Source organism: Euprymna scolopes, chromosome 26 (genome assembly GCF_053919585.1).
Source record: "Euprymna scolopes isolate OS-2025 chromosome 26, ASM5391958v1, whole genome shotgun sequence".
Taxonomy (NCBI): Eukaryota; Metazoa; Mollusca; class Cephalopoda; order Sepiida; family Sepiolidae; genus Euprymna; species Euprymna scolopes.
The window spans coordinates 25812166-25825006 of record NC_136507.1 but is presented as its reverse complement, the minus strand read 5'-3'; the positions used below and the strand labels follow the sequence as shown (position 1 = coordinate 25825006).

Below are 12841 nucleotides of genomic sequence, written 5' to 3'. Positions count from 1 at the left end.
AACAAAGATTTTACTCGTTCAAGATCAAAGTGTAGTATCTGATCTTCAGATGCTGCACTTCAATTTCTTGTTCTCTGTCAGTGGAGGAGAAATTCTTCACGACTGAAACAATTTTTATTTTTGTTCCTATTCTCCACATTAAAAAACGACCCTGGTGTCTAACACTGTCCCGTGGGGAGGCATTGTAAATAAGAACACACACGTATCTGTGTTATTTATATAGATATTGAATCCAGGATATGTTGATTTATGCGAATAAAATTTCTCCATGTATAATCTTGTTTGTTTGTTTTTTTTGTTTTTGTTTTTTCATATTTTATTGCAAAAAAGTTTTTATGAGTAGAAAATAATTTTTTTAATGATACATGTGACGCAAAAATTGAAATAAACTCAATAGTGTGTCGCTATGTAAAAAAAGTTTGGTAACTACTGCCCTAATTCATTGCCCCCCCCCCTTATATCTCATTGGCATTGTGTCTTGTTTGGAAGGGGAGGACAAAACTGAAAAGATATATATATATATATTTTTTTTTTTTTAAATCACGATTCCAAAAACATCATCAGTTCTAGGTGACGGTTTTCTGGAGGATAAAGGCGATGGTAAGAATAAACTAAGACATCACTTAAGAAGACATACTCGCTCATGGCTGGCAGGACAGGAACAATCTAACCTATGGATTAAATGAGGAGTTTAGACTTAAAAATTCTGTACAGATTCTAGAGTTCGACAAGTCGCACCTGAAGATGGTCGAAGGTTACATCGGAAGCATTTTTTTTGTTTTTGTTTTTTTTTACTCGTGTTCACCACTTGGATGTTGAGGGGCTACTATTTGGAACCATGTCTAGGGAAGATTTACAAGATGTTGGTTTACATTACATTTAAACTTCTGCATATCAGTACAGTCAGGGAAGCAGGTAGCAGGAAAGGAATTTCAAAGTCTAACTGTTCAGGGGAAGAAACTATTAAAATAGAAAGCTTTCTAGCATTTAGGGACCTCAACAGTGAAGGGGTTTGATTTTGTTGCTAAGTGGGTTTGTCGGGGATATGTACGCTGAGGGGGGGGAGCAAGTGCAACGTGTTCATCAAAGCACATTCCATCAAAATACTTGTAAAACAGGCACAGAGATGTAACATTGCAGCGATGAGACAGGGGTTGGAGCTTAGATGACAAAGTGGAACTTATTAGGCTGAAGGCTCATTTTGGACCCTATCCAAGAGGAGAGACTAGTGGTAGATGCACCAGTTGGGATGTGGTAATAATAGTCCATACATAGACGAATGGTAGCTCTATAATCATAACATTCAAAACAAAAGCAGTAATAATCCAAATCCGCATCATCATCATTGGTTTAATGTCTGTTTTAAATGCTGACATATATTGAACGGCTTTTATTAACTTATTTGCAAACTAGTTTATCTCTGGCCAGGTCTTTATTTATCCATCTTTCTCTCAAGTCTATTCTTATGACTTCCTCTAGTGTTTTTCTTTGCCTTCTCTATGATTAGAACCTGATACCTTAGTTATTCTGCATCTCCTAACTCAAATTGTAATTTTTTCTTTTTTTTTTTTTACATGGGGGTCACCATTTATCAAGGCCCAGGAGCCACTCGGGGATAAAGGTTATTTTGTGTACAGTAGTCAATGGGATAGTGTTGCAGTATTCATTAGTATTGGAGAGTTGATAAAGTGTCATTACTTAGGGGGGGCGGTTCATCAGGAATTTGTTTATGTTGGACTTGAAGACATCCATGTTGAAGTCAGGAGGGAAACAGGCAAGCGGTAGAGAGTTCCACACACGTGCAGTTCTAAGAAAGAAGCTTTGTTCATGGAATCTACGTTTTGATTTAGGCACAAATAAAGAGTGGGGAAAATTTTTGACAGTGGTTTCAGCTAGACGGGTAAACAAACCAAGTCTCCAATTATGCAGACATCTCCCTATATTGTTAAGCTTTTTTCTCCCTCTGAGATCATCAGATATAAGCCTGTCCCAACTTACTCCCCACATAGACAGAATAAGACATAAGGTCCGTTAGTAATGTGGGGAAAAATTCAGCTCCCCACAAAAGAGACAAGCCGGGTTGAGACAACTCTAAAAATTTCCTCAGTCTAGAAGTACTTCTCCAAAGACGGAACAGATACCACACTTTGATCCTAAAATGTCTTTAAGACTCATATCACACATCCATTGTACTCTTCATACAACACATGTCTCTCACCCTTATTGGCCAGGTTTAACGATAGACAAAATAGGAAACCCTAAATAGCTTGTTTGCTGGATTAAATCTGAATTTCAAAAGTTAGTGCTAACGAACTGGATAACTCTAAGAAAGATGATGATGATGATGATGATGAGAGAAGAAACGTGAAAGAAAAAGGAAGGGAAAGATAATATGTGAAATGACAACGGAAAGAGGGAAGGATGAAGTGGGGAAAAGATAATGAGGAAGGAGGAAAGAGATAGCAATAGAAGGGGGAGGGGAAAGGGGAACGATGGAAGGGGAAAGAAGGGAGAAAGGGATGACGATGGAAGAGGGAGGAGGGTGAAAGGGATGACGATGGAAGAGGGAGGAGGGAGAAGAGATGACGATGGAAGAGGGAGGAGGGAGAAAAGGTAGAAAGAGATGACAAGAGTGACAAGAGAGAGATGAGGTAGAAAGAGATGACGACTAAAAGGGGGAGGGGAAAAGATGACGACGAAAAGGGAGAAGGGAAGGGGGAACAATGGAAGGGGAAAGAAGGAAAGAAAGGAATGACGATGGAAGGGGAAAGAAGGGAGAAAGGGATGACGATGGAAGGGGAAAGAAGGGAGAAGATAACAGAAGAAGAAAAGGTAAAAAAGATGAGAGGGAGGAGGTAGAAAGAGATGATGGCACAAAGGAAAAAGGGAGGAAGAGATGACGACGGAAAGGGGGGAGGAAGAGATGACGACGACAAGGGGGAGAGGAAGAGATGACGACGACAAGGGGGAGAGGAAGAGATGACGACGACAAGGGGGAGAGGAAGAGATGACAACGACAAGGGGGAGAGGAAGAGATGACGACGACAAGGGGGAGAGGAAGAGATGACGACGACAAGGGGGAGAGGAAGAGATGACGACGACAAGGGGGAGAGGAAGAGATGACGACGAAAAGGGGGAGAGGAAGAGATGACGACGACAAGGGGGAGAGGAAGAGATGACGACGACAAGGGGGAGAGGAAGAGATGACGACGACAAGAGGGAGAGGAAGAGATGACGACGACAAGGGGGAGGAAGGAGGAAGAGATGACGACGACAAGGGGGAGGAGGGAGGAAGAGATGACATCGAAAAGGGGGAGGAGGGAGGAAGAGATGACATCGAAAAGGGGGAGGAGGGAGGAAGAGATGACGACGACATCGAAAAGGGGGAGGAGGGAGGAAGAGATGACATCGAAAAGGGGGAGGAGGGAGGAAGAGATGACATCGAAAAGGGGGAGGAGGGAGGAAGAGATGACATCGAAAAGGGGGAGGAGGGAGGAAGAGATGACACCGAAAAGGGGGAGGAGGAAAAAAATGATAGTGATGAAAAGAGGTGACAAAGAAAAGGACTAGGGTGTAAATAGAGATAATGAAAAAGTGGATAAGTGATAAATAGATGATGATGGAAGAAGGGGGAGGGGAAAAATAGATAACAGAAGAGTAGGAGGAAAATTATATGACGAAAGAATGTGTGGAGGAGGGAAAATAGATGATGATGGAAGGGGGAGGGGGAAAATAGATGATGATGGAAGGGGGAGGGGGAAAATAGATGATGATGGAAGGGGGAGGGGGAAAATAGATGATGATGGAAGGGGGAGGGGGAAAATAGATGATGATGGAAGGGGGAGGAGGGAAAATAGATGATGATGGAAGGGGGAGGAGGGAAAATAGATGATGATGGAAGGGGGAGGGGGAAAATAGATGATGATGGAAGGGGGAGGGGGAAAATAGATGATGATGGACGTGGGAGGGGGAAAATAGATGATGATGGAAGGGGGAGGAGGGAAAATAGATGATGATGGAAGAGGGAGGAGGGAAAATAGATGATGATGGAAGGGGGAGGAGGAAAATAGATGATGATGAAAGGGGGAGGGGGAAAATAGATGATGGAAGGGGGAGGGGGAAAATAGATGATGATGGAAGGGGGAGGGGGAAAATAGATGATGATGGAAGGGGGAGGGGGAAAATAGATGATGATGGAAGGGGGAGGGGGAAAATAGATGATGATGGAAGGGGGAAGGGGAAAATAAATGATGATGGAAGGGGGAGGGGGAAAATAGATGACAGAAGAGTAGGAGAAAAATTATATGACGAAAGAATGTGTGTAGGAGGGAAAATAGATGATGATGGAAGGGGGGAGATGGAGAAATTCATGATGCCAGGAGCTGGAGGAGGATAAATATCAGAGGAGGAGGAGGAGGAGGAGAACGGTTATGAAGGGAGGAAGGGAGAAAAGACGAAGACCGAAGAAGAGGGAGGAAGGGAGAGCACTTGTGAAATTACTTCTTGGATAGTAATTCTTTCATCAATCAATTTTTCCAACAACATAATAAATATGGTTTAAAGCTGAAAAATATCTTTAGAACATTTTATAAACAAGTCTGAGATTAGTTTCTCTTTAACAAATAATTGTACGGGAGGATGAAGTGTTGCCTATATACTTCACCGTCTATTATTATTATTGTTATTATTATTGTTGTTATTATTGTTGTTATTATTGTTGTTGTTTTTCATATCTGCATTTTACCTTCACAGAATTTCTCTTTTGAATAAGCCAAATATACTTCGAAACTATGTTTCTATAATTGTACATGCCTTATATATCGTTTGTGAAAACCAAACCCGTAGACATATGTTAGCTTTCTTTCTTTGAAAAAATACCAGTAGTTTAGAAATCGCTAATTACCATTCCAAAACCAGACGTATTTATTTCACATTCAGTACTTTATTCATGTATTAAATGTAATACGTCTTACACATTTTTCGTTGAATAGCAGAAGTATACCGAACAACTTATCAGAGACAGATACGTGTTCCTCAAAAAAAAAAAAAAGACAGCCCCCCCCCCCTTGGAATAAAAGGAATATGGTGAATATGTTGACAGAAAGAAACAGACATCTTTTAAAGTTCGCAAAATCATGAGAATAAATTAAAAGAAACACTTATTATAGTGTATATAGGTACCCCTCCGACCAAAAACTCATTTGATCCACTACCCACATGGATATACATTAGTGTTGGGACGATTGATCGGAGTCAGAAGCGGGGTATCGGAAAAAAAATGATGCCTATTTTCCGATGCCAAAACGATTCTTTTAATTGTCTTTTTTATTTGATTTTGTTTAAAGTAAAATTTTCCATTGCTGGTAATATTGATAAAATAAATATTTATTGATTTTAAAATACTAGTAAAGCTAAAATCAATAGATCATCCTCCACAAATATATTTTTACGTTTAGGAAAATATCTGCATATTTAACGTTTTTTATTTTTTTATTTTTTTTTTTACGAAAATCCAGGAAAATAACAATCTTATAGTTTTATTTAACTATTCGGAATCTGTAATTGTATCTGAATCAGGAATAATATTGGAATCGTCCCATCACTAGTATGTGTGTGTGTGTATATATATATATATATATATATATATATATATATATATATATATATACACACACACACACACTAGAAGATATACCAGGCGTTGCCTGGTATTAAACGTTAAATTCCTTTTAAAATTTTTTACATGAGGTCCAGGTCCACCTCCACAATTTTCTTTAAAATGACAACTTTTATAAGTTTTTGACTATGCTGAACACCAAACTCGCATTAAAATTTTGCAGAGACAAGTAGTTATCAAGATAAAAAAAAAATATTTTATGCACTGTATTCTTTAGTAGCCATGTTTTTACGCTAGGTGGCCGTGTCGGTCGTAGAGAAGTAGATTTATCTATGGTGCGTGCGGACGTGCATAAAAACATCGCCACCAAAGAATACAATGCATAATACAGTTTTTTATATCTCGATAAGTACTTCTCTCTGCAAAATTCCAATGCGATTTTCATATTCAGCATAGTCGAAAACTTATAAAGGTCATCATTTTAAAGAAAATTATGGAGTAAAATGTATGTAATATAAAAAAAATACCAAATGAAGTAAAAAAAACAAACAAACAAACTGAGACCTGTGCATGCGAGTATTATGTTTTTTTCTAAACAGTTCACTTCTTGTCAGAAAAAAAACGAGCTGAGATGAGTCAAGCATGATAACCATTAGACCAGCTGGAAACGTTCTTTAAAAAGTGTTTTCAAACCTACTTATTCTTAACATAATGTAAATGATTTGCGCATGTGCAGTTGTGAAACAGTTGACAAACAGATAAAAAATCTGATGACCTTCATAAGTAAAAAGATTTTTACTTTTGACCCCTTGGCAGCCCTTTTTTCCGGACGAAAACTGATTAAAAAGTTTTTCACATGTCTAAATACCCTATATACCAAATTCCAAGTCTGTAGATCAAACATTTGTTCAGTTTATTGGTTGAGAATTGTCCACACACACACACACACATATATATATATATACATTTTTATAATCCACTTCAATTTTTAGAAGAAAAAGCCCATAACGCCGCCCACATTACAGAATCCTTCAAGTGTAAAGATGCTGGGATGTAAACACGAGTTGAGTCACACGTAAAAATCTCTTCATCTTATTACTACTTTTCTTCTGCTACCATCATCCATCGAATACACACACATCCCTCACATTGAACTGAAGGCCGCCGAACGAATGGCCGAAAATATTGTTATTTTGGAAAAATAAATTTTTTAAAACTTTTCTGAAAACAAAAAAAAAAAAAGGTTAAAAATATACCTCACCAACGTGATTTCTGTACATAGTTTTGGAAGATTATATATAAAAAATAAAATAAATTAAGAAGCATTTTTTTTTTTTTTTACTCTTTTCTTGAAAAATTATCGACTTGTTTCTTGAATTCACAATTGTCAAGTTTTCGGGGATCATCGCTTGTTTACCATGAAACAATGTTTCAGGGATTTAAGATGTTCTGAATATTGGGTCTAGTTTTTGCTCCAGATTATGAGGTTCCTTCAATAAGTTTCCAGACTTTTATCGTATGGCCACTTTTATTGATAGTACACCCATGAAACTCAAATCCCCTATGAAGTAATCTCAGCCAACTACAATTCACTTGTTGTACCGTGGCAACAACTGCTGTAAGGCTCTGTGGAAGTCCTCTTGTATGAGCATGTCATTGGCCCTCATCACAATCTCTTTCATTACCCTAAATGACTCATAACGACAGCCCCTAAGGTGTTGTTTGAGCTTAAGAAAACGATAACATCAATGTTTGGTATATTTTGGTCAGGAAGTCAGTGTTTTCAGACAGCCTAATCTTAGAGGACCAGATGTGACTTATGAACGGAAAAGATAATGATGTTTGGTTCAGTTGTTTTGTTTTATGGCATATCAATCCTTTTCAGGTGATTGTTGTTTTCGTATCTTACTTTGCAGAACATGATTGAGTTTTGCAGAACATGCAATTATCTTTTTGGCAAAAAAGTGTTAAAGGAGAAGGAAAAGTATTAATGAATTCTTCGAATTAAAAGAATTAAGGGTTTTGGTGTATATCAAAAATATTGAATGCATAATGGAAATTTCCGAAAAGGTTAGTGAAGTTTAGTTGGACGCAACTAAATCTGATTGACGGATTAAACCTATCAGAAACTCTTAAAACGATTTTTGAACATTTCCAAAAAAAAAAAAAAAACTGATCAGACTCCAATTAAAAATCTTCCATTTTCTCGTGTTTATGTTTTCCCCAAGAAACAACAAATAATTTTTAATTATAATTTGATTTCCGAGAATTAATTGGTTCCATTTGATTTTTTTTCCAATCAAATATTTTCAAACTGTCCGTTTTGGCCAATAAACAAAACTATTTACCCATAACATCTTGGCTGGCACCATCTACCTCCACCCACATTTCCTCCCAACAGTGGAAAGAACAAGCCCAATGCGGGATGGAGTAGTTAATAATATCTCGTTTCTGTATTCATATGATGTAGTTCTGAAGATGTAGTTATCCCAGGATCATCTTATTTGCTTTAACGTCCGTTTTACATGCTGGCATGTTACGCTTCTGAATTTTGGAGATGAGGATTGGTTATTTGTATTATTTAAATTCTTCCGACTACTGTTCTCATCTTCAAGTGTCGTTTTTCACAACGTTTAAGTCGATGTAACCTCCAACCTTCTTTGGGTGCATCTTATTGAACTTAGGAATCTACACAGAATTTCAAACGAAACCCTTAATTCAAGAGGGTAGATTGCTCTCATTCCAGCAGTCATGATTGGATATATGTAATAATTCATAATTGTATTTTCGGTTGCAATAACCAGTGGCGCAGTGGTAAGAGTACTTAAAAAAAAAAAAAAATCAGTTGTAAAAAGCAACATCCTTCTGAAGGTTGAAGGTTCAATCCTCAGTGTGGGCGACTGAAAAATACAATTGCGAATTACTTAGGACCTCTATTCAGTCATGGCGAGCAGAACGAGAGCATGCTACCTTTGTGAATTAGATAAAAGGCTTCCGTTCAAAATCCAGTGCAGATTCCGAGTTTGACAGAAAGCTTCCAGAGTTCGATTAAAATACACCTAAAGAAGGTCGGAGGTTACATCGACCAAAAAATTATGAAAATGAAATTCAAGATGAGAACAGTAGTCTGGGGAAATCCAAATAATACAAATGCTAGCATATGCTGGATGATTTTAAGAAATTGATTTCTAAATTAAGTTATCTCTGCCAGGTCTTTATCCCTCTTTCTGTCAAATCCATTTTTATCACATTATCTCATGTTTTTCTTGGCCTTCCTTTGTAAAGTAAACCTACTATCTCAGCTGTTCTGCATCTATTAACCCAAGAACTTTCATCCATTTTTTCTACATGACCATACCATCGAAGTCTCCTGTTCTGCACATATCTCCCTATAGGTTATTTTTATTTATTTTTTATTTATTTTTTTTTTTTACTCATGTTCACCCCTTACAAAGCATATCACCACTTGGACATAAGGGGCTACTATTTGGGGCCATGTCTAGGACAGATTAACAAGATATTTGTCTATGTTACATTTAAACTTCTGCATATCAGTACAGCAAGGGAAGCAGGCAGCAGGAAGGGAATTCCAAAGTCTAGCTGTTCGAGGGAAAAAAATTATTAGAATAGAAAGCTTTTTGACATTTAGGGACATCAACATTGAAGCGGTGAGATCTTACTGTTAATCAGGTTTGTCGAGGATATGTACGTCGAGGGTGTACAAGTGAAACGAGTTCATCAGAACATATTCCATTAAAATATTTGTAAAACAGGTACAGTGATGCAACATTGTGGCGATGGGACAGAGGCTGGAACTTAGTTGATAAAGTGGGATCGATTAGATTGATAACTCTTTTTTGGACCCTATCTAAGAGGGAGAGATTAGTGGTAGATGCAGCAGCCCAGATGTGATAACAATAATACTTTATGCATGGGCGAATGGTGGCCTTGTAGAGATACAGGATACTCTCAGGTGTGAGTAGTCTTCTAACTCGATAGAGGGAGCCCACCTTCTTTGCAGCAACTTTTGCAATGTCCTCTATGTATTTGTTCTAGTTCATATTGCCCGCAAATGTTAGATTTAGTCTTTCTTTGAGGTCATCAAGACACACATTACACAGCATCGCATCATTCTCATATAACTTCACTTCATGCAACGCATGTCCCCAACCCTAACTGGCAGGTTTCACTTTTATGCATTATCACACTGCATAGATCAGCTGAGGATCCTGTCCTCAGGGATCATGAGTTGCCACTCACTTTCTTCAGGTGGACGCATTTTCAAATGGGGATGGAAGTGTTATGCTTGAGCATGGGGTTGTATTTGGCGAATTTGTGGTAAAGTTGATAGGGCAAAAAAAAAAAAAAAAAGGTTTTCAAAGTAGATCAGATGAATTTTTAGCAAGTGATACTCACAAGAAAATTAAACCCAAATTAGCACGTATCATGCAAAGCAATGCAATAGATCGAAAACATTAATATCTATTTCATGGATTAGTCTGGTTATCTTATTTTATGGCATATCAACCCTTTGAAGGCTTGTCAATGCAGGAATTATTCAGACGTTGGAATAAATAAATAATGTATCCAATGACTGATTAATTCCTGCATTGACAAGCCTTCAAACACACCTTTTATCTGATAAACAATGCTTTGAATGAACTATGACATATTTCTTTTTTGGGTTATTTAATGTTGAATCCAGTCAAAGTTTTTTTTATGCTTCAGGTTCTTTATATTATAAATATTTATTCATGGTGTTTAGATTTTTTGTTTAGTTTTTTTTTTTTGTAGAGGAAAATCGTTTTTATTGTTTTTTGTTTTGCAGAATATGATTGCATTTTGCAAAAGAAAAGCAAAAACACATTAAGGTTTGGTGCATTTTAGGTCAGAAATCTTGTATCTTCGGACGGTCTGATTTGATAGCATCAGAATTATTTTTTGGGAAGAGAGTAATTGACGTTTTATGATAGTTCTATCGTTTGCTATTCATAAGATCCACAAAATTTTGGCCACCATATCACGACGGGATGATAGATGACGAATATAGCAGAAATCGCTATCAAAGACTTTAACACAAAAAAAAAAAAGAAAGAATTATTATAACGAAGTTTGTTATGGAATTACACAAAAGCAATTTTGTAAATTGGACTTAGGTTATGATCTAAGACAATGGACGATTGTTTTTTTTTTTAGTTTGGGGAGGAGGGGGGTCCCTCCAGACAAGGCATGAAGCCACTTAATGTAAGAAGAAAAATACTCCTACAATGTCAAAAACAGGTCAACAATAAGTGTTAGATGGATAGATCCCAGTCCAGAAAATTCTCCCCCTTTTTTTCAGCAACATTACTTATGAACTGTGGAAACTAAAGGATAGATTAAGGCAAGTGAGTTACGGTGCTGCTGAAAGTAAGTCCAAGGCTCACGTTCTACTCTCCTGGTTAAGATGTATGACGTCAATCGATGATGCGGAACGGTAGACTAAAATACGTAGACATAGATAAGGTAGAGATGATTTGTGGAATGATGGAGCGAAAAGGAAGGTCACACGAGTTTGCGTTAAAGCAGGTACAGAGACAGCAATTCATTACACATTCACAGACTGACTGGGATGCGTAGCAGTCTCACAAATAATGTATGAATGAATTATCAGCATAATTCTATTGCTTACATTAATAAAGTAGAAGAAAACCTTTCTTATAGACATAAACATATGTGCTTCTTTTCTTTATGTGATAATTTCAGGGTACTTAATCAAAAGTAATTAATCTATATATATAAAAGCGAAAATGTGTGTTTGTATGTATGTATCTGTGTTTGTATGTATGTATGTGTTTTTGTGTGTTTGTATGTATGTATGTGTGTGTGTATGTCTTGCAAAAACGTTCCACACGGGTCACGGATTTTTGCCAGATAGGTAGCATTTTAAAGTTCCAACCTTCGCCCGACAAATATAGAAAAATTGGCCAAAAACGTTAATTCCTTCACCCTGAAATTAGTAGTTTTCTACAGGGGGGAGGGTCAGCAAAAACCATCCTCTCATGATGAGTTTGCTTCTATGCATGCGTTATACGACGTCGTAACCTGATTTACTTTAAATATTTGAAAAAGCAACAAAATTTTGGCGACGTCGTCTTAGCTCAGTTGCTTAGAGCTCGGCCTCATTATCTAAACGTTTTGGGTTCAAATCGTGGTGTGAGATGTCTTTTTTTTTTCGATTTTTAAAATTCTAATATTGAAACAGGGTTATTTAAGCCATTTTTCACGTGTTTTTTGGGTTTTTTTTATTTTTCACGTTCTTTGTTTCGTTTTTTTTTGCTTCGCTTATTCTTAGGTTTTCATTAACACCCCCGACCCCCGCCCGACCACACACACCCAAAAACACTCGGGCAACGCCAGATACCCCCCCCCCCGGTTATTTAAGCCATTTTTCACGTGTTTTTTTTTTGGTTTTTATTTTTCAGATTTTTTAAAGAAGTTTTAATGTTCGTTTTTCTGTTTTCTTTTTCGCGTTTTCCTTTTTTGTTTTTCCCATTTTTACATTTAACATCGTTCGTTTGCCTTACGTTAGTTTTTTTGTGTTTTTTCGATTTTTTAAAGTCTTAAAATATTTACTTCGCTTATTCTTATGTTTTGATTAACACCGCCCACCCCCACCCGAGCACACGCATCTCGAAACACCCAGGCAACGCCGGGTAACCCCCCTCCCCCCGCTAGTCTATTATATAACTCTCAATCGTCGGTTTGTGTGAATGCATGTATGTTCGTATGTCTGCCAAAAATTTCAACATGCACGACAGATCCTGACCATATCAATATCGTTTTGAAGCTCGATACTTCGGACGACAAATATAAAAAAAATGATCAAAAACATTAATTCCTTTACTCTCAACTGGGCAGTTTTCTACAAGGAGGAGTTGGTTTCGTGTCGACATTTTTGCAAAGTTATGGTCTTGGTTGGATTGACTATGCGTAATTTCCACGCTTTGGACTTCTGGTCATCCAATGGAGACATTTTTTTTTAACCTTTTTTTCTCCTTCGCGTGAGGGTTTCCTGCCTGCCTACTACTTCTACTATTTTTTTTGAATACCTCTTTTCACTTGGGCTGCCAACTATTGTGTTGATTTCACCCCCACCCTAGCAGATTCCTGCCTACACCACCTACTACCACTTGTTTTTTTTAACACCTCTCTCCACCCAGGCTGCCTACGGGGGGGGGGTCA

The 12841-nt window shown here is 37.5% G+C and overlaps 1 protein-coding gene across 1 annotated transcript in view; it reads right to left on the bottom strand.

Moving 5' to 3' along the window:
- LOC145247803 (sulfhydryl oxidase 2-like) overlaps positions 1–12841 on the bottom strand; it is a 272044-nt gene that overhangs the window by 82548 nt on the left and 176655 nt on the right. The gene's annotated exons all lie outside the window — the stretch shown is intronic.